This window comes from Rutidosis leptorrhynchoides, chromosome 9 (assembly GCF_046630445.1).
Source record: "Rutidosis leptorrhynchoides isolate AG116_Rl617_1_P2 chromosome 9, CSIRO_AGI_Rlap_v1, whole genome shotgun sequence".
NCBI classification, from domain to species: domain Eukaryota; kingdom Viridiplantae; phylum Streptophyta; class Magnoliopsida; order Asterales; family Asteraceae; genus Rutidosis; species Rutidosis leptorrhynchoides.
The window spans coordinates 117,310,329-117,330,911 of record NC_092341.1 but is presented as its reverse complement, the minus strand read 5'-3'; positions in this window follow the sequence as shown (position 1 = coordinate 117,330,911).

Below are 20,583 nucleotides of genomic sequence, written 5' to 3'. Positions count from 1 at the left end.
GAATTAAGTACAAATTCTATATAAACTACAACACTAAATATATAAATATAATTAATAGATGGAATTAGTTGATTACCAATATATGTGTTAATATGTATATAAATGATATAGGTTCGTGAATCCGAGGCCAACCCTACATTGTTCAGTTCCGTCGTATGCATATTTTTACTACAAAATATCGTATCGTGAGTTTCATTTGCTCCCTTTTTAAATGCTTTTGCAATATATATTTTTGGGACTGAGAATACATGTGCTGCTTTTATAAATGTTTGACGAAATAGACACAAGTACTTAAAACTACATTCTATGGTTGGATTATTATATCGAATATCACCCTTTTAGCTCGGCAGCCTAAGAATTGGTGTTTATTATAATTGCCACCAATTAACGCGAATCCTAAAGATAGATCTATCGGGCCCAACGAGCCCCATCCGAGTTAAGGATGCTTTAGTACTTCGAATTTATCATATCCGATGAGAGTCCCGGAATGATGGGGATATTCTAGATGTATTCTGTTAAGGTCGGTTACCACCATATTGTAACGACCCTGGATTTTTCAACGTTTATTTATTAATAATTATTATTATTAATACATGTGATTAAACGAATGTATGTTATTACATTTACATGTTGCTATGATTGCCCGAAACGTCTTTGTGACACACGAAACTTACACGAATAATATTTTCACATATTATTTACATTCATAATTAGTTTTATTAATCATTTTAATTAACTAAAGTTAGTAGTTAATTACTTGGGCTTTAATTGGATTTAATTGTTAATTACTTTGAACTTGGGCTTTATTTTTGTACATGGGCTTATAAGCCCACCCTACTTATATTTATGGATTAACTAGGAGCCTTTTTACTATAACAAGTCCATTAAGGGTTAAGAACTAGCTAGTTAAGAGACTTGGAATATAGTTACTCCATAATCCCCATGTAAACCATTCTTATATCCAACTTTTGTAAGGCTTTTCATGCTTGTAACCATTAAACTTTTGCCTCCTCCCTTTGTTGAGCTGCAGAACCGTGGCCTTGTAGGTGCACAAGAGGGTTGGTTGCTTTTTTTTTTGCTACATTTACTAAGTATTTCACTTCACATTTCAAACACACACATACTTGCTTCATCTTTTCTCTCATTTTTCTTTCTTTCTTGTAAGTAATTGGAACTTATTTTCTCTTCTTCTTTTCCTTGTAAAACCGTAGCATAATCACTCTTATCATCATCATTCTTTTGTTGTTGTTACTCATCTTTGGTTATTATTTACTTACTTGTTCTTTGATTAATTATTACTTACAAGTTACAAGATCAAACTTACCAGTTTGATTCTTCATTTATCTTGTATTTACAAGAACACTCAAGAACATAAAGTTTCTAGCTTATGTTCTTCATTTATTGTTTCAAAAGTTTGTAAGTTCATAGTTGTTAAAATCATACTTGTAGTTCTTGAAGTGAACTTAAGGTTTACTTTTCTTAAAGATCAAACTTTGGTTGAATCTTTAAAAGTATGAACAACCATGAACCTTTTACTTGTTTATTTAATTTATCACTTTATTCTTGCACTTTAAATTCATGTTTGTTGGTTATTATTGGTCAAGTGTTACTAGTTAACCTTGATCTCATTAATCTTGAACTTAAAGTTAACTTTAAAAGTTCAAGAACATGTAAATGAAACTTTTTAATTATAACTTTGTACACTTATGTTAGATCTAGACTTTTGAGTCTTGAATCTTCAAGATCAAACTAAGAGCTATGTTCTACAACTTAAGATCTTGATTTCATAAGTTCATTTTCAAGTTTGTAACTTATTATTAGTCTTAAAGTTCATGTATGTGTTAGATCTAAGACTTTGATGTAACTTTGGTTCATCAAAACACTTGCAACACTTAATTGAGTTGTACTTCATGTCTTAGACTTACACTTGGGTTATGATGGTCAAACCATGGTAAATATGATGTAAACACATCAATGAGTTGTACACTTGAAGCTATAGGCATCAAGGATGAGAACCATGATGAACATCAAGCACCAAACTCACCGGAACCCATTATTTTTCTGCTTTCTGTCTTCTACCTACTATTTTCTGGTTTCTATAACAGACCATTAGACCTGGGCTGTTTTGATTATTATTCAAATAGATATTTTTGAGTAGATAACTTTTCATATAGGACTCGTCTTAATCCGAGTTACGGTTTAGGATTTATGGCCCTCCGATCGTCACTATGTCCTTTTAACGTTGTGTAGAAATTTCTGACCTACTCGCACTTAGACCGTCGCCACGGTCAAACAAAGATGAGTTTGCTTCTGTATATTTTACCACACTTAAAGGACTCATATACGGATCCATGGCCACTGGTCTCACCTTAATTCAGTAAGGGTAGAAGACGTGGTGACTGACTGAATTCAGCCTTTGTTTTAAACTACTTTCATGAATGAAACCTACTTTACATCTTTTGTTAAATGATGAATGATGATGACCCTTAAGACCTTATTTACATACTTTTAAACCTTTTCGGACGATTTACTGACTTAGTACTATTTAACTTAGGTTGAGGACCCGTTTGGACGACCTTCATTACTTGCTTACTTTCCGAGTCATACTTTACCGCTACTTTATCATTGTGAGTTATAGCATTCCCTTTTTACTTTAACTTATTTTGGGAACTGAGAATACATGCGGATTTTATGTTTTACATACTAGGCACGAGTACTTAAACTTATATATGTGTGGGTTATATAACGGTAGAAACATTCCCTTTAGCTCGGTAACGTTTAGTCATTGGTTTTTAAACCGGTGAACGCGAATCTTAGATATGGATCCATAGGGTTTGACATCCCCACTCGGGCTAGTCGCGCTAGCATTTAACGAGTGTTTAATACTTCGTAAACATACGCACTTGCCAAGTGTACTTTCAGGGGGTATAAACGTTAAGTTAGTTACCAAGTGCCCACGGTTAACATATACTTTATCATACTGTTTTGAAACGCTCTTTGTAGCACTGAAATCTCGTAGCCTACCTTACATACTGTTATACTTAAACTATAGCTCACCAACCTTTGTGTTGATGTTTTAAAGCATGTTTTTCTCAGGTGCTTGAGGTTAGCTTCCGCTGTGTACTAGTCGTGCTATAGACACCCGCTGCTTAGAGTTGTTATCGCATGAACTACTTTATTTTGCATTCAAACATTAGTACTTTTGAACTATGACTTGTAACGACCGTTGTGGTCACATACACTTATTATTTGCTTCTACTTAGCGAAGCATGCTTTTGGATTGTAAAACATTCGATGTTGGTTTAGACATCACTTTATTAATGAATGCAAACTCTTTTTGAAATCGCATTTAGTTCTTAACCTTGTAATGATCCTGTTGTTGATGATTCGTACACGATGGTTTTGTACGGGGCATCACATTTGGTATCAGAGCATTGGTTGTAGGGAATTAAGTTGCATTAGTGAGTCTAAGACCGACCCGAGTAGGATTCACTAATAGGACTAATCTACAACTTTCTAGTTTACGTGTTTCTACTGAACTTACTGCATGCTGCTGCTTGCTTTTACTGCTATATGCCGTATGCTACTACATGATTTCACTACTATATGATATCACTTGCTTTCAATTGCATGCTACTTCTGTACGATTCGTTATTATTGCCATGCTACTTATTGTTATACATGATTTAAACTGTTGGCCTAATACGTGCTTGCTTTATGACTTACTGACATGGAAGATTTACTTTTCCTTGTTCAGATGTCGGATGTACCACCTGCTATCTTTTTGGGTAGTTTAGACTCGTCAGCCACCCCACCTGCTACTGCTGCTGACACACTGATCCCGCTACCCACGAGTGACCCCGGCGCTTCATCTTCCGGGACTAGCAGCCAGGCGCCTGCACCAGTGGCTACTATTGACGGACACGTGGACCCTACGGAGATTCCAGCTCCGTCTGCTCCTGAATCCTCGGAGCCACAGCCCCGCATCGGTGGTGTTGTGATTCCTGCAGAGTTCGGGGAAGGGCCATTCCGTAACCATATGCGCATGCCGTGCCGACGCGCTCCTAATAGACGTTTAGTGCCGATTCCGCCAGGCAGACACAGAGAGATGTTGGCCGCCTTTGGACTGCCAGTTCAGCCACCCGTGCCACCAACACATGACTCGGATGACTCATCATCCACCGATTCTTCATCAGATGATTCTTCATCAGACTCCAGTGACGACGAGGACCCTGCCGATATACCTATTCAGCCACCCTCCACCCTGCCGAAGAAGTGGTATTGCTTCGACGGTACCATCATTCCGGGTATCAACGGAGGCCATGCTTTCACTGACGCATTTGGTTGGCGTCGTAGGGTTACTGCTCGTAAGCGGATTGTGCCGTACCCTGCCGACCTACAGATACGTAAGGTTCCCCGTTACGTACTGACTATTTCTGGAGCCGGGACATCTGCACCCCGTTTTGTGCGGTCTGTATCATCCGCTCCACCGGCCCCACCTGCACCACCAGCACCGCCCGCCCCACCAGCTCCCACTATCGAGGAATTGACAAGGGAGGTGGGAATCCTCCGAGCTCGGGCTACTGAGCTCGAGGAGCAGTTGGCTCAGGTTTTAGACATCCTACACCCACCTTCACCATAGGACTTTTGTATTTAGATTTCGTAATGTAATCTAGTTGTAGTTTTATATTTCACTTATGTATTGTACGAACTTATTCATGATGTATGAAACTTATTATTAATGAATGGAAAGTTTGTGATGTTACTTTTTGCACAAGTGTTCTATTTACGTTACTGTATGGTGTTTTGCGGTACTTGTATCAACTTGCGTTACTTAATTAACATGTGTTGTGCTGTTTACATGTTGGTTGTTATATACTATATTATTATATATTGAATACTGGATTTTGACTTGAGTCAAAATTTTTGTTTAGAACATCATGGCTAACGGTCGATCCACACCTACTGCAGCTCAAATTGAAGAGATGATCCAAGAATGTGTAGCCGCAGCCCTAGCAAAAAGAAACCTCCAAGCTCCACCGCCACCACCACCGGTTATTCCACCCGTTCGAAATGGGTGTACTTACAAGGAATTTCAGAGCTGCAAACCACATAACTTCAGTGGAACCGAGGGACCGGTTGGTCTCACCAGATGGTTCGAGAAACTTGAATCAGTATTCTGAGTTAGCAACTGTTCGGAGGACAATAAGACCAAGTTTGCATCTTGCACGCTATCTGACGGCGCACTAACGTGGTGGAACACGTTAGCTCAAGCGAAAGGTATCGATGAGGCGTATGCTACGCCATGGGAGGAATTCAAAGCGGCTATGATTGATGAGTATTGTCCGAGAACCGAAATACAAAAGATGGAAATGGAATTCATGCAGTTAAAGGCCGTTGGGAATGACCTTGATAGTTACAACAGGAGATTTTTGGAATTAGCCCTGATGTGTCCGACAATGGTCACCCCAGAAATCAAGCGAATGGAGAGATACTTCTGGGGACTCCCTAAGAGCATTAAGGGAAACGTCACCTCATCCAAACCACCGAATGTTCCCGAAGCAATGCGCATGGCGCATACTTTAATGAATCAGATAACCATCGATGAACCGGAGAAAACTAAGACTGAAGCGGGTACTAGTGAGAAGCGCAAATGGGATAACCACAACAACAACAACAACAACAACAACAGGAGAAGAAACTATGAACAGAACCCTGCGAAATGACATGAGGGTTTCAGAGGAAACAACAACGGTGGAAACCTCAACCCCAACAAAAACACCAACTCCAACCCAGACTACAAAGGAACCTTACCACAATGCAAGCGGTGCTACAAGCACCATACTGGGTATTCTAATGTTGTCTGCGAGAAGTGCCAACGGTCTGGGCATGTTGGAAAAGACTGCAAGGTCACCACTTTGAATGGGAAGCCGAACCCCACAGGGCCGAGAAAGTGCTACGAATGCGGGCAAATGGGCCATTTCAGAAATGCGTGCCCAAACAAGCGAAAAGACGGCGAACCACCGCGCGCTAGAGCTTTCAACGTTAATGCAAGGGACACTCGAGAAAACCCTGACTTGGTGACAGGTATATTCAAAATCAACAATCTTTTAGCTTCTGTCTTGTTTGATACTAGTGCGGATAGAAGTTATGTATGTAGACATTTTTGCGATAAGATTAATTGGTCATTAGTCCCGTTAAAAGAGAGTATGCTTGTCGAGGTCGCCAACGGTAAACTTGAAAAAGTTGACCACATTAGTCGAGGAGCTATTATCAACATAGCTGGTGCAGATTTCGAAATTGATTTGATACCTATCAAATTGGGAAGTTTTGACGTGATAGTCTGTATGGATTGGTTGAGTAAGATAAGGGCCGATATTATCTGTGGAGATAAAGCACTTCGCATACCACAAGGAGACGGTGAGCCACTGATCATCTTCGGAGAGAGATGTAACTCGAAGTTGAACCTCATTAGTTGCGTAAAAGCGCAAAAGATTATGAAGAATGAACGTTTTGCTGTCCTAGCACATGTGAAAGTGGTAGAAACTGAGGTGAAGAGCGTGAACGACGTTCGAATTGTGAACGAATTTTCCGATGTCTTCCCAGAGGAATTGCCTGGATTGCCGCCGCAGAGAGCAGTAGAGTTTCAGATTGATTTAGTGCCAGGAGCTGCACCTATAGCTCGCGCACCTTATAGACTCGCACCTTCCGAGATGCAAGAATTACAGAGTCAACTACAAGAGCTGTTAGATCGAGGGTTTATCCAACCAAGTTTCTCGCCTTGGGGCGCACCTGTTCTGTTTGTGAAGAAGAAGGATGGATCCTTCCGTATGTGTATCGACTACCGTGAACTCAAAAAATTGACTATCAAGAATCGGTATCCTCTTCCCCGCATGGACGATCTTTTTGATCAACTACAAGGATCGAGCGTTTACTCAAAGATCGATTTACGATCCGGTTATCACCAGTTGAGGGTGAAGGAAAGTGACGTGATGAAAACTGCATTCAGGACCCGTTATGGCCATTATGAGTTTCTCGTGATGCCATTCGATTTGACAAATGCACCTGCCGTGTTCATGGATCTCATGAATCGTGTATGCAAGCCTTACTTGGACAAGTTTGTTATCGTCTTTATAGATGATATCCTCATCTACTCTAAGAGCGAAGAAGAGCATGAGCAACACCTCCAACTAGTACTTGAACTCTTGAGACAAGAGCAACTCACGTATCTTATGCCTTTATGCATCGGTTTACGAACCAGAAAAAGTCACTGGGTTATCACAGTATACGAATTGAAATTCTTTAATCAATATCTGATTACAAACTTATTATTTATAATCTCAACACGTCATACCACCATTATTAGATAAATGGATGACACATCATATCTTATCATATCTTATTATGTCTATCCCAGTAAACTTTGTCTACCACTTTTCCTAAATTTCCTCCGTAAATTACGGAAATCTTTTTGCTATAAATACATATTCAAGGAGACGAATATATCATTCAGTATTCAATACCCATTTCATATCAAACCCTATTCCAAACATATAATATGAATTTCTCAAACTCTTCAAGCTCCCACGGCAGCGTAACCAGAACAAATGAACCAATCAGCCATCATCTTTTCTGGATGAATTGGGGATAGGTTCGTAGCCGACTCAATCAATGGAGGCAAGAAGAAGGTGATCCCTTCCACCAATCAAATTCACCTCTTGGCGAAGAACCTGAAGCACTTACCGGCGAACCAGTCCGAAACACTATTTTCTCTCTTATTTTCAGGGTATCCCGTCACGAATATATAATATCGAAGATTCTAGATCTTATACACCCCCTTGTTCCAACTTCCAATCATCCCGGAATAATAGAAGAAGTTAACGAGTTTCGCACTCGAGTAGTGGCTCTGGAGAATATGGTGCAAAACCTACGAACACCAGCAGTAGCACCAGCAGCATAACCAGTACCACAAATACCATCAACATCACCACCAACAACATCAGCTTCATCAACAACAACATCTGCATTCCATGCCTCAACATCACACTCAGTACCACAAACATCAACATGATACGCCCCATAGATACCAAGGAATATTAGTAATAATGAGTTAAGATGTATTGACTCATTCTTCGTGAAGAATTATATATGTATACCTTATATATATATGATTTAGAACAATAATAAATCTTGTCGTACTAAGCAATTACGTGTGAATCTCAACTAGTATGTACTACTTGGTTAATTCATATCACTAATATGCTATGATGTACACCCTTCGTTAATGATTTAACAATTGTTAATCACTGCTTCAACACAATAAACTCCATTTCATAATAAATCAAGTGTAACGATGAATGTATTAATTCATAACTTCATTAGAAAAATATTTCGCGATAATTATGAAATCTCTAAGGTTTTGGAGATTATTTACTCTCGTTCCAAACCGTAAATCAGATGAGTTTAATTTATATTAACTCATTAAATCCCTGATTATATCTGAAGAATACATATATAATTGTAAATTCTGTTGTACAAACTGTTAATTGTGAAAATATTTTAACGGGTAGGTAAAACCCGAGAAATATTTACATCTCACATTAATACACTGTACATTCTTCAATTTTGACTCATAAATCATTAATTATACGCACTACCTTCACAATGATACACAATCATCTTCATACAAAATCAATTACACATTCTGAAATTAACATATCGGGATTCAAGTAAAGCTTTAGCAGGTGTTATCTTCCTAAAGATCACTACATTCACGAATTATATTCTGCAAAGAATTATCACATCAAACCACCGAAATTATCATTCACTTTTAAAATCAATAACGCCTATTCGGCAACCATTAGATCCATTAACGATTACAATCAGCGTTTAATCATCTAAAAATAAAATTTCTTGGAACCATCTCGAATTGATAACAAATGATTCAGACATGGTAGCATTAAATGCAGAGGAAACAAAAGAATTGTCCTCGTCATTGGATTTTAGAAATTCTAAGATATCACCGTATCTTTCGTTATAAATATCCTCTATATTTGTGAAGATATCTTCATAACGATTCTTGACCTCAATTAATTGTCTCCTTGCTATATCTTTATCACATCATAAAGGAAACTGATTTAGTTTCTATATTCTGTAAAATTCAAATTTAAAATATGAATGATTTGAAGTAGTGTTGGGAATTGAAGCATGAGTTAGTATAATATAATGACGTCATGCCAACGTGATTATATTACAGTAAGTCATGCTAAATTTTTGATGGAAGATGATGATTCGTAGATTTTATAATCATCATTTGCCATGTTACACGACTCTTACATTCTACTAAATCTCTGAACACATCAAGAAAATATATTCTTGATAGTTCTATCCTCAGTAATTCTAGTAATTTACCAAATCAAATCGTGATATTATGCTTAGAACAGTAAGCCCATTCGAAACTTCATACCTATGAATTCTGGACCATTACTCGCTTTATTTAGAGTTGAGAGGAGAACAAAAAGGCAAAGAGCTTTGACATATAAGGGAAAATATAAAGCCCGATAACGACACCGAAATTACAAACCGTGTATATCAATGCATATAGCAATATAAAGACACGGGAGAACTAAAAAACACAATAAATCCTAGAGCATAATAGAAGTAAACAGACTCCTCTGGTGGGAGTTGGAAAAGAAGGATGATTGTGGCGATAACCAATATAAGGTCAAGAACAAGAACTGGATTGAGCATATTAACAAAACTTTTGGAAGTATGAATTGAGAAAGAAAGTATAGAAGTGGTGAAGATAATGAAACGGAAGAAGCTAATTTATAGCAAAATTCCAAACACAGCAATCGAGGTAATTCACCATATTTAATTAAAGAAAATCCTAATTTCCGTAATTACCGGAAAATCAAATCTTATAAAGATTTCGAAGATTTCTTTAATTCCTTGAAATCCGGAAATCAATCGTAACTATTCAAAAGTTTAGCGAACATTTAATTTTCTCATTTACTCTTTTACGATAGCTTCATTTATACGCTTCCTATAATCGAATCATTTCATCCATAATATCTAATGTATATAAAACTCTAATTTTCAACTCATATTCATCATTCTTGTTGTGAACAATGACGATCTCTATCAAATCTCATGACTGTGATTTACATGAACTACTCTCTATTTTGTCTACCCTGATATTGTGACATAAACACTCAAGATTTAAATGAGCTCAATATTATTCATAACACATTTCATGTATTCAATTTACTGAAATGACTTGCATAACATCATCATTTTGAATGATCTCTGCATTAATGATAAAATGCACTTCGTAGAAGAACCTGTAGAAATTATGGTTCGTATGATTTAAACGCTTGAAACAAAATAATATTCTATCCGTTGAATTTCACGCAAGGCCCCGAGAACGTGAAAACCAAATAAAAAGAAAATATCCTCACCTATTTACAAACAACGCCGACTGATGACAACAACTAAATTTCGGGATGAAATTTCTTTTAACGGGTAGGTACTATAACAACCCGGAAATTTCCGACAAAATCTAAACAAAGTCTTTATACAATATCATTTAACCTCGACTAATTTTGACGATTTACGAACCATTATTTTTAAATAATTATGTATTAATATTAACTTGTTTATTATTTATCATCATTATTACTCTCAATATTATTAATATTATTATTAATAATTATCATTATTATCATTAATATTATTAGTATTATAAATTTTATTAAAAGTAATAAGATTATTATAAATATCATTATTAATACAAATTATTATTAATACTAGTATTATTAACATGTTATAATGATTATTATCATTAAAATTATCATTATTATTATTAATATTGTCATATTAATATTGTTATCCTTATATTATTATTATTTATCATTAATAATACTATTATTATTATTAATATAATTATTGTTATTAGTATTATTATTATTAATATATTTATTAAATATTAATATCAATTAAAAATAAAAGAAATAGACATAAACCTAATACCAGAATTAGGTCGAATTTTTTTATCTGCTTTTACTTTTTAAATATTTTATAAAAAGTAGGTTAGTATCTGTATTTTTAGGTCGTGACCTGCTTCTTTTTTTATCTGTTCTAATTTTTTTATTTTTATTTTTTTGATCATGATCTTCCATGATTTCCATTAAACAAACAATTAGGTCTACTGAGTTACACCTTGGATTAACATTATCATCATTATATAAATATCGATTGAAGGTTTCTGCTAATTTGAAACCAAACAGAAAACTCAGTTAAAAGAAAAATAAATTCGTTCTTGACCCATTTTACCAAAACCTCGAAATCGAATCAATTTAGAAAATCTATAAATGTAGTCTTGCTAGGAATTATTCATTCATACTATCTGTAAAATTACAAGTCCCAATTCGTTCTAACGAATTCAAATTTTTGAGTCAAAGTTTCGATTTCAAAAGTCAAACGGTTTGTTCATCATGAAATTCGTAATTTTTTTTATGTTTCAAGTTCAATTGATTGCTTAGGTAGTTTCTAGGAACAATTTACTACCACTTTCATGTTGAAATCTTAATCTAAAACGTCCTCAAAAATAAAAATCACGCAATTTTTTTTCTTTTAAAAGCTGCGACAGCAGCAGTGTTTTATTTATTTATTTATTTTTTTTTGTTTTCAATTAATTCCAAAACTGATTTAGATCGATTATATTTAGTTTGATAGTCCTGAAAATCGTTTAGAAGTTAATTGGATTCGTTCCTGGGTTGTTTAAGCTAGTTGGATTGATGAAGAAGAAGTAGAAACGGAAAAACAGTTTAAGTTCTTATGGTTAGTGAATTATAACAGAAAAGTAGAAGTGGTGGAGTGGTTAAGGTGTTGTTCGTGTTAGCGAGAGGTCTCGGGTTCGAGTCCCGACTGTGCTATTTTTTTTTTTTTGAAAAGCTTTTCAAGGTAGTTCTCTTATTCAAAGTTAATCTAAATTATTATTGTTATTATTATTAGCATTATAATTATTATCATTATTAATATTATGATTTTAACTATTATTATTAATAATAAAAGTTACCAAGTATTATTAGCATAATTAAAATTAAAATTATAATTGCTATTATTGTTATTACTACTAAAATTATTATTACTAGTATTATTAGTAATTATTAATAATATCATTTGTATTATTAAAAGTATTACAAATTTTATCATTTCAAGTATTATTATTATTATCATTATGATTAACAGTATTACCATTATTATTAGTACTAGTATCATTTTAAAAAGTATTCTTATTAATGATATCATTATTATTATTACTAATATGATTATCCTTATTATTAAGTATTATTTTTATTAACATTTTTATCTTAACAATAATATTAAAACTTTCTTTTTTAAATTATCATTATTACCATCATCCTTATTATTATTATTACAAAATAATACGATCCTTTATACATTATCATTATTAAAGTCATTTTATCAAACAAATACTTATACATAGAACATATATATATAAGTATATATATATATATATATATATATATATATATATATATATATATATATATATATATATATATATATATATATATATATATATATATATATATATATATATATATATATATATATAAAAAAATATGAAACAATTGAAATAATATTATTCGATTACGAGTATATGTGTTAATATATATACTTGATATAGGTTCGTGAATCCAAGGACATCTCTGTACTTGTTCAAGTGTTATCATACGCATATCATACAAACTATCGTATCGTGAGTTTCATATGATCCCTTTTACTCTTTACATTTTTGGGCTGAGAATACATGCACAACTTTTATAACTGTTTTACACGTATCAACTATTAAACTGTGATATGTTGGGGCTATGACCAGCAAGTCCCCAACCGACAAGTATAAACGATAACTTGTTACGGGGCAAACTTGAAAGTCTAGTCTAAATACAAGTACCAACTATTAAACTGTGATATGTTGGGCTATGACCAGCAAGTCCCCAACCGACAAGTATAAACGATAACTTGTTACGGGGCAAACTTGAAAGTCTTGTCTAAATATCAGTACCAACTGTTAAAACTATGCTATACCCGGCTATGTCCGACTAAGTCCCTACAGTGATATTTTTAATTGCTGCGGCATTCTTAATTATTGGGGATAGGCCTATCGGGAGTAACATCCCCGATACATTTGACTAAGTCTTTGTATTACTTGATAATGAAATTAAACGACAAGGACACAACAACTTGTCACGGGGCAAACAACGTTTAGTCTAAATATCACGCACTGGCATAACTTTTGATCCTGCGGGAGATCAACTTTTAGATCTGCGAGATCTACTTTATTTAATCTTGTGGTCTATATCTATTACTGAAATCATTATTTATTACAAACCTATGAACTAACTCAATCTCGTGTTGACCTTTTTAAGCATGTTTATTTTCAGGTACTTAAATATTGCTTCCGCTATATATCTACTGCTTTGATGATGATTGTTTGCTATGCTTGGAGTCTTCATTACATATCATATCAATTAAAGACATATTTATCTTCCGCTGCAAAACTCAACAAAACGTCTCATGTAGAGTCGTTCTCGTTTATACAACTGTGATTTGATATAATTAGACACAAATACCCCAGGCCCTATTTGGGGCTGTCACAGATTGGTATCGGAGCAAACTGTTGTAGAGAACCAGGATTTCATTTTATGTGTGCCTTATACCATTAGGTACCTTAGCAATGTTGGATTACAACTTTCCTTGACCATAGTGCCTTCAATTGTTGCCTTTAACTGTTAAATGCTACACTATGCCTTAGAAACTATGCTTATTAAATTCTTTAATATTTCTTAGAATGCCGAGCCAATCAGAGAATTCTGTCTACTCTCTAATTATGCCACCACATTCAAATGCGATACCTGTTGATTCTGCTGACTCTGGCTCTAATCATTCATCGGTATACAAACCAACGAGTACTTCTGAATGGGAAGCTATTCAAAGCCTTCCTAACTACAATGGTGACTACTCAGGCTACGAGCCCGAAAAAGAGCCTATTGAGGAATCGTCTAAAAACTTATCTCTAAAGAGAAAGCAAACCGAAACCGCTACTGCTGATGAAGTCGGTCCATTAAAAAGGGCTAGCTCACCATCTCGTGAAAACATCGCTCAGATAGATGCACGTCTAAATAACCTAGAGAAAGAAAACAAAATCTTGAAAGAGATCATCATAAAATCCTTCGAAACTTGACCTGAAAGGCTAGAAGAACTTGTAAAGTATAACACAGAAAAAGTGATGGTGAAGGTGATGAAAGTAAAGGACGATGAAGAACGCAATACCCGCTGGGGAAAACAATCGCTTGCCTATTTGAGAGAAGATGTTGACATTAAATTTAAGATGGAGGAAGACCACATGAATAGTCAACTTTCTATGAGGGACTACATGTATCATGTAATCAACAATGATGTTTCCAATCTTTATGATAACCTTGAGTATCTTTATGAGGAACAAAAGGAGAAGAACGAGAAAGTTGAAAAGTTTATGAAGAAGGTTGAGGAAGAAAAGAAGAAATATGAAGACTACTTCAATCTTAATATTTCCTAGTTATTTTTCCTATTTTCTATCTATGTAAAGGCTAGGCCTTAAACTATTTCTCTCTCCAGATCGTGTAATAAGAAGGCTTGTTTAAAGCTTCAATAAAATAAAGTGTTTCGTTTATATCATATTCATCTTTATTTCACTTAAATTTTTATGACCTATCAGATTTATCAAACTTCTATACACCCTTATGTTATTGAAGATAATTAGCTCCTGCTACTCTAAACACTCACGTATCTTATGCCTTTATGCATCGGTTTACGAACCAGAAAAAGTCACTGGGTTATCACAGTATACGAATTGAAATTCTTTAATCAATATCTGATTACAAACTTATTATTTATAATCTCAACACGTCATACCACCATTATTACATAAATGGATGACACATCATATCTTATCATATCTTATTATGTCTATCCCAGTAAACTTTGTCTACCACTTTTCCTAAATTTCCTCCGTAAATTACGGAAATCTTTTTGCTATAAATACATATTCAAGGAGACGAATATATCATTCAGTATTCAATACCCATTTCATATCAAACCCTATTCCAAACATATAATATGAATTTCTCAAACTCTTCAAGCTCCCACGGCAACGTAACCGGAACAAACGAACCAATCAGCCATCATCTTTTCTGGATGAATTGGGGATGGGTTCGTAGCCGACTCAATCAATGGAGGCAAGAAGAAGGTGATCCCTTCCACCAATCAAATTCACCTCTTGGCAAAGAACCTGAAGCACTTACCGGCGAACCAGTCCGAAACACTATTTTCTCTCTTATTTCCAGGGTATCCCTTCACGAATATATAATATCGAAGATTCTAGATCTTATACACCCCCTTGTTCCAACCGCCAATCATCCCGGAATAATAGAAGAAGTCAACGAGCTTCGCGCTCGAGTAGTGGCTCTGGAGAATATGGTGCGAAACCTACGAACACCAGCAGCAGCACCAGCAGCATAACCAGTACCACAAATACCATCAACATCACCACCAACAACATCAGCTTCATCAACAACAACATCTGCATTTCATGCCTGAACATCACACTCAGTACCACAAACATCAACATGATACGCCCCATAGATACCAAGGAATATTAGTAATAATGAGTTAAGATGTATTGACTCATTCTTCGTGAAGAATTATATATGTATACCTTATATATATATGATTTGGAACAATAATAAATCTTGTCGTACTAAGCAATTACGTGTGAATCTCAACTAGTATGTACTACTTGGTTAATTCATATCACTAATATGCTATGATGTACACCCTTCGTTAATGATTTAACAATTGTTAATCACTGCTTCAACACAATAAACTCCATTTCATAATAAATCAAGTGTAACGATGAATGTATTAATTCATAACTTCATTAGCAAAATATTTCGCGACAATTATGAAATCTCTAAGGTTTTGGAGATTATTTACTCTCGTTCCAAACCGTAAATCAGATGAGTTTAATTTATATTAACTCATTAAATCCCTGATTATATCTGAAGAATACATATATAATTGTAAATTCTGTTGTACAAACTGTTAATTGTGAAAATATTTTAACGGGTAGGTAAAACCCGAGAAATATTTACATCTCACATTAATACACTGTACATTCTTCAATTTCGACTCATAAATCATTAATTATACGCACTACCTTCACAATGATACATAATCATCTTCATACAAAATCAATTACACATTCTGAAATTAACATATCGGGATTCAAGTAAAGCTTTAGCAGGTGTTATCTTCCTAAAGATCACTACATTCACGAATTATATTCTGCAAAGAATTATCACATCAAACCACCGAAATTATCATTCACTTTTAAAATCAATAACGCCTATTCGGCAACCATTAGATCCGTTAATGATTACAATCAGCGTTTAATCATCTAAAAATAAAATTTCTTGAAACCATCTCGAATTGATAACCAATGATTCAGACATGGTAGCATTAAATGCAGAGGAAATAAAAGAATTGTCCTCGTCATTGGATTTTAGAAATTCTAAGATATCACCGTATCTTTCGTTATAAATATCCTCTATATTTCTGAAGATATCTTCATAACGATTCTTGACCTCAATTAATTGTCTCCTTGCTATATCTTTATCACATCATAAAGGAAACTGATTTAGTTTCTATATTCTGTAAAATTCAAATTTAAAATATGAATGATTTGAAGTAGTGTTGGGAATTGAAGCATGAGTTAGTATAATATAATGACGTCAGGCCAACGTGATTATATTAAAGTAAGTCATGCTAAATTTTTAATGGAAGATGATGATTCGTAGATTTTATAATCATCATTTGCCATGTTACACGACTCTTACATTCTACTAAATCTCTGAACACATCAAGAAAATATATTCTTGATAGTTCTATCCTCAATAATTCTAGTAATTTACCAAATCAAATCGTGATATTACGCTTAGAACAGTAAGCCCATTCGAAACTTCATACCTATGAATTCTGGACCATTACTCGCTTTACTTAGAGTTGAGAGGAGAACAAAAAGGCAAAGAGCTTTGAGATATAAGGGAAAATATAAAGCCCGATAACGACACCAAAATTACAAACCGTGTATATCAATGCGTATAGCAATATAAAGACACGGGAGAACTAAAAAACACAATAAATCCTAGAGCATAATAGAAGTAAACAGACTCCTCTGGTGGGAGTTGGAAAAGAAGGATGATTGTGGCGATAACCAATATAAGGTCAAGAACAAGAACTGGATTGAGCATATTAACAAAACTTTTGGAAGTATGAATTGAGAAAGAAAGTATAGAAGTGGTGAAGATAATGAAACGGAAGAAGCTAATTTATAGCAAAATTCCAAACACAACAATCGAGGCAATTCACCATATTTAATTAAAGAAAATCCTAATTTCCGTAATTACCGAAAAATCAAATCTTATAAAGATTTCGAAGATTTCTTTAATTCCTTGAAATCCGGAAATCAATCGTAACTAGTCAAAAGTTAAGCGAACATTTAATTTTCTCATTTACTCTTTTACGAAAGCTTCATTTATACGCTTCCTATAATCGAATCATTTCATCCATAATACCTAATGTATATAAAACTCTAATTTTCAACTCATATTCATCATTCTTGTTGTGAACAATGACGATCTCTATCAAATCTCATGACTGTGATTTACATGAACTACTCTCTATTTTGTCTACCCTGATATTGTGACATAAACGCTCAAGATTTAAATGAGCTCAATATTATTCATAACACATTTCATGTATTCAATTTACTGAAATGACTTGCATAACATAATCATTTTGAATGATCTCTGCATTAATGATAAAATGCACTTCGTAGAAGAACCTGTAGAAATTATGGTTCGTATGATTTAAACGCTTAAAACAAAATAATATTCTATCCGTTGAATTTCACGCAAGGCCCCGAGAACGTGAAAACCAAATAAAAAGAAAATATCCTCACCTATTTACAAACAACGCCGACTGATGACAACAACTAAATTTCGGGACGAAATTTCTTTTAACGGGTAGGTACTATAACAACCCGGAAATTTCCGACAAAATCTAAACAAAGTCTTTATACAATATCATTTAACCTCGACTAATTTCGACGATTTACGAACCATTATTTTTAAATAATTATGTATTAATATTAACTTGTTTATTATTTATCATCATTATTACTCTCAATATTATTAATATTGTTATTAATAATTATCATTATTATTATTAATATTATTAGTATTATAAATTTTATTAAAAGTAATAAGATTATTATAAATATCATTATTAATACAAATTATTATTAATACTAGTATTATTAACATGTTATAATGATTATTATCATTAAAATTATCATTATTATTATTAATATTGTCATATTAATATTGTTATCCTTATATTATTATTATTTATCATTAATAATACTATTATTATTATTAATATAATTATTTTTATTATTATTATTATTATTAATATATTTATTAAATATTAATATCAATTAAAAATAAAAGAAATAGACATAAACCTAATACCAGAATTAGGTCGAATTTTTTTATCTGCTTTTACTTTTTAAATATTTTATAAAAAGTAGGTTAGTATCTGTATTTTTAGGTCGTGACCTGCTTCTTTTTTTTATCTGTTCTAATTTTTTTATTTTTATTTTTTTGATCGTGATCTTCCATGATTTCCATTAAACAAACAATTAGGTCTACTGAGTTACACCTTGGATTAACATTATCATCATTATATAAATATCGATTGAAGGTTTCTGCTAATTTGAAACCAAACAGAAAACTCAGTTAAAAGAAAAATAAATTCGTTCTTGACCCATTTTACCAAAACCTCGAAATCGAATCAATTTAGAAAATCTATAAATGTAGTCTTGCTAGGAATTATTCATTCATACTATCTGTAAAATTACAAGTCCCAATTCGTTCTAACGAATTCAAATTTTTGAGTCAAAGTTTCGATTTCAAAAGTCAAACGGTTTGTTCATCATGAAATTCGTAATTTTTTTTATGTTTCAAGTTCAATTGATTGCTTAGGTAGTTTCTAGGAACAATTTACTACCACTTTCATGTTGAAATCTTAATCTAAAACGTCCTCAAAAATAAAAATCACGAAATTTTTTTCTTTTAAAAGCTGCGACAGCAGCAGTGTTTTATTTATTTATTTATTTATTTTTGTTTTCAATTAATTCCAAAACTGATATAGATCGATTATATTTAGTTTGATAGTCCTGAAAATCGTTTAGAAGTTAATTGGATTCGTTCCTGGGTTGTTTTGGCTAGTTGGATTGATGAAGAAGAAGTAGAAACAGAAAAACAGTTTAAGTTCTTATGGTTAGTGAATTATAACAGAAAAGTAGAAGTGGTGGAGTAGTTAAGGTGTTGTTCGTGTTAGCGAGAGGTCTCGGGTTCGAGTCCCGACTGTGCCATTTTTTTTTTTTTTTGAAAAGCTTTTCAAGGTAGTTCTCTTATTCAAAGTTAATCTAAATTATTATTGTTATTATTATTAGCATTATAATTATTATCATTATTAATATTATGATTTTAACTATTATTATTAATAATAAAAGTTACCAAGTATTATTAGCATAATTAAAATTAAAATTATAATTGCTATTATTGTTATTACTACTAAAATTATTATTACTAGTATTATTAGTAATTATTAATAATATCATTTGTATTATTAAAAGTATTACAAATTTTATCATTTCAAGTATTATTATTATTATCATTATGATTAACAGTATTACCATTATTATTAGTACTAGTATCATTTTAAAAAGTATTCTTATTAATGATATCATTATTATTATTACTAATATGATTATCCTTATTATTAAGTATTAATTTTATTAACATTTTTATCTTAACAATAATATTAAAACTTTCATTTTTAAATTATCATTATTACCATCATCCTTATTATTATTATTATTACAAAATAATACGATCCTTTATACATTATCATTATTAAAGTCATTTTATCAAACAAATACTTATACATAGAACATATATATATAAGTGTGTGTGTGTATGTATATATATATATATATATATATATATATATATATATATATATATATATATATATATATATATATAAATATGAAACAATTGAAATAATATTATTCGATTACGAGTATATGTGTTAATATATATACTTGATATAGGTTCGTGAATCCGAGGACATCTCTGTACTTGTTCAAGTGTTATCATACGCATATCATACAAACTATCGTATCGTGAGTTTCATATGATCCCTTTTACTCTTTACATTTTTGGGCTGAGAATACATGCACAAATTTTATAACTGTTTTACACGCATCAACTATTAAACTGTGATATGTTGGGTTATGACCAGCAAGTCCCCAACCGACAAGTATAAACGATAACTTGTTACGGGGCAAACTTGAAAGTCTAGTCTAAATACAAGTACCAACTATTA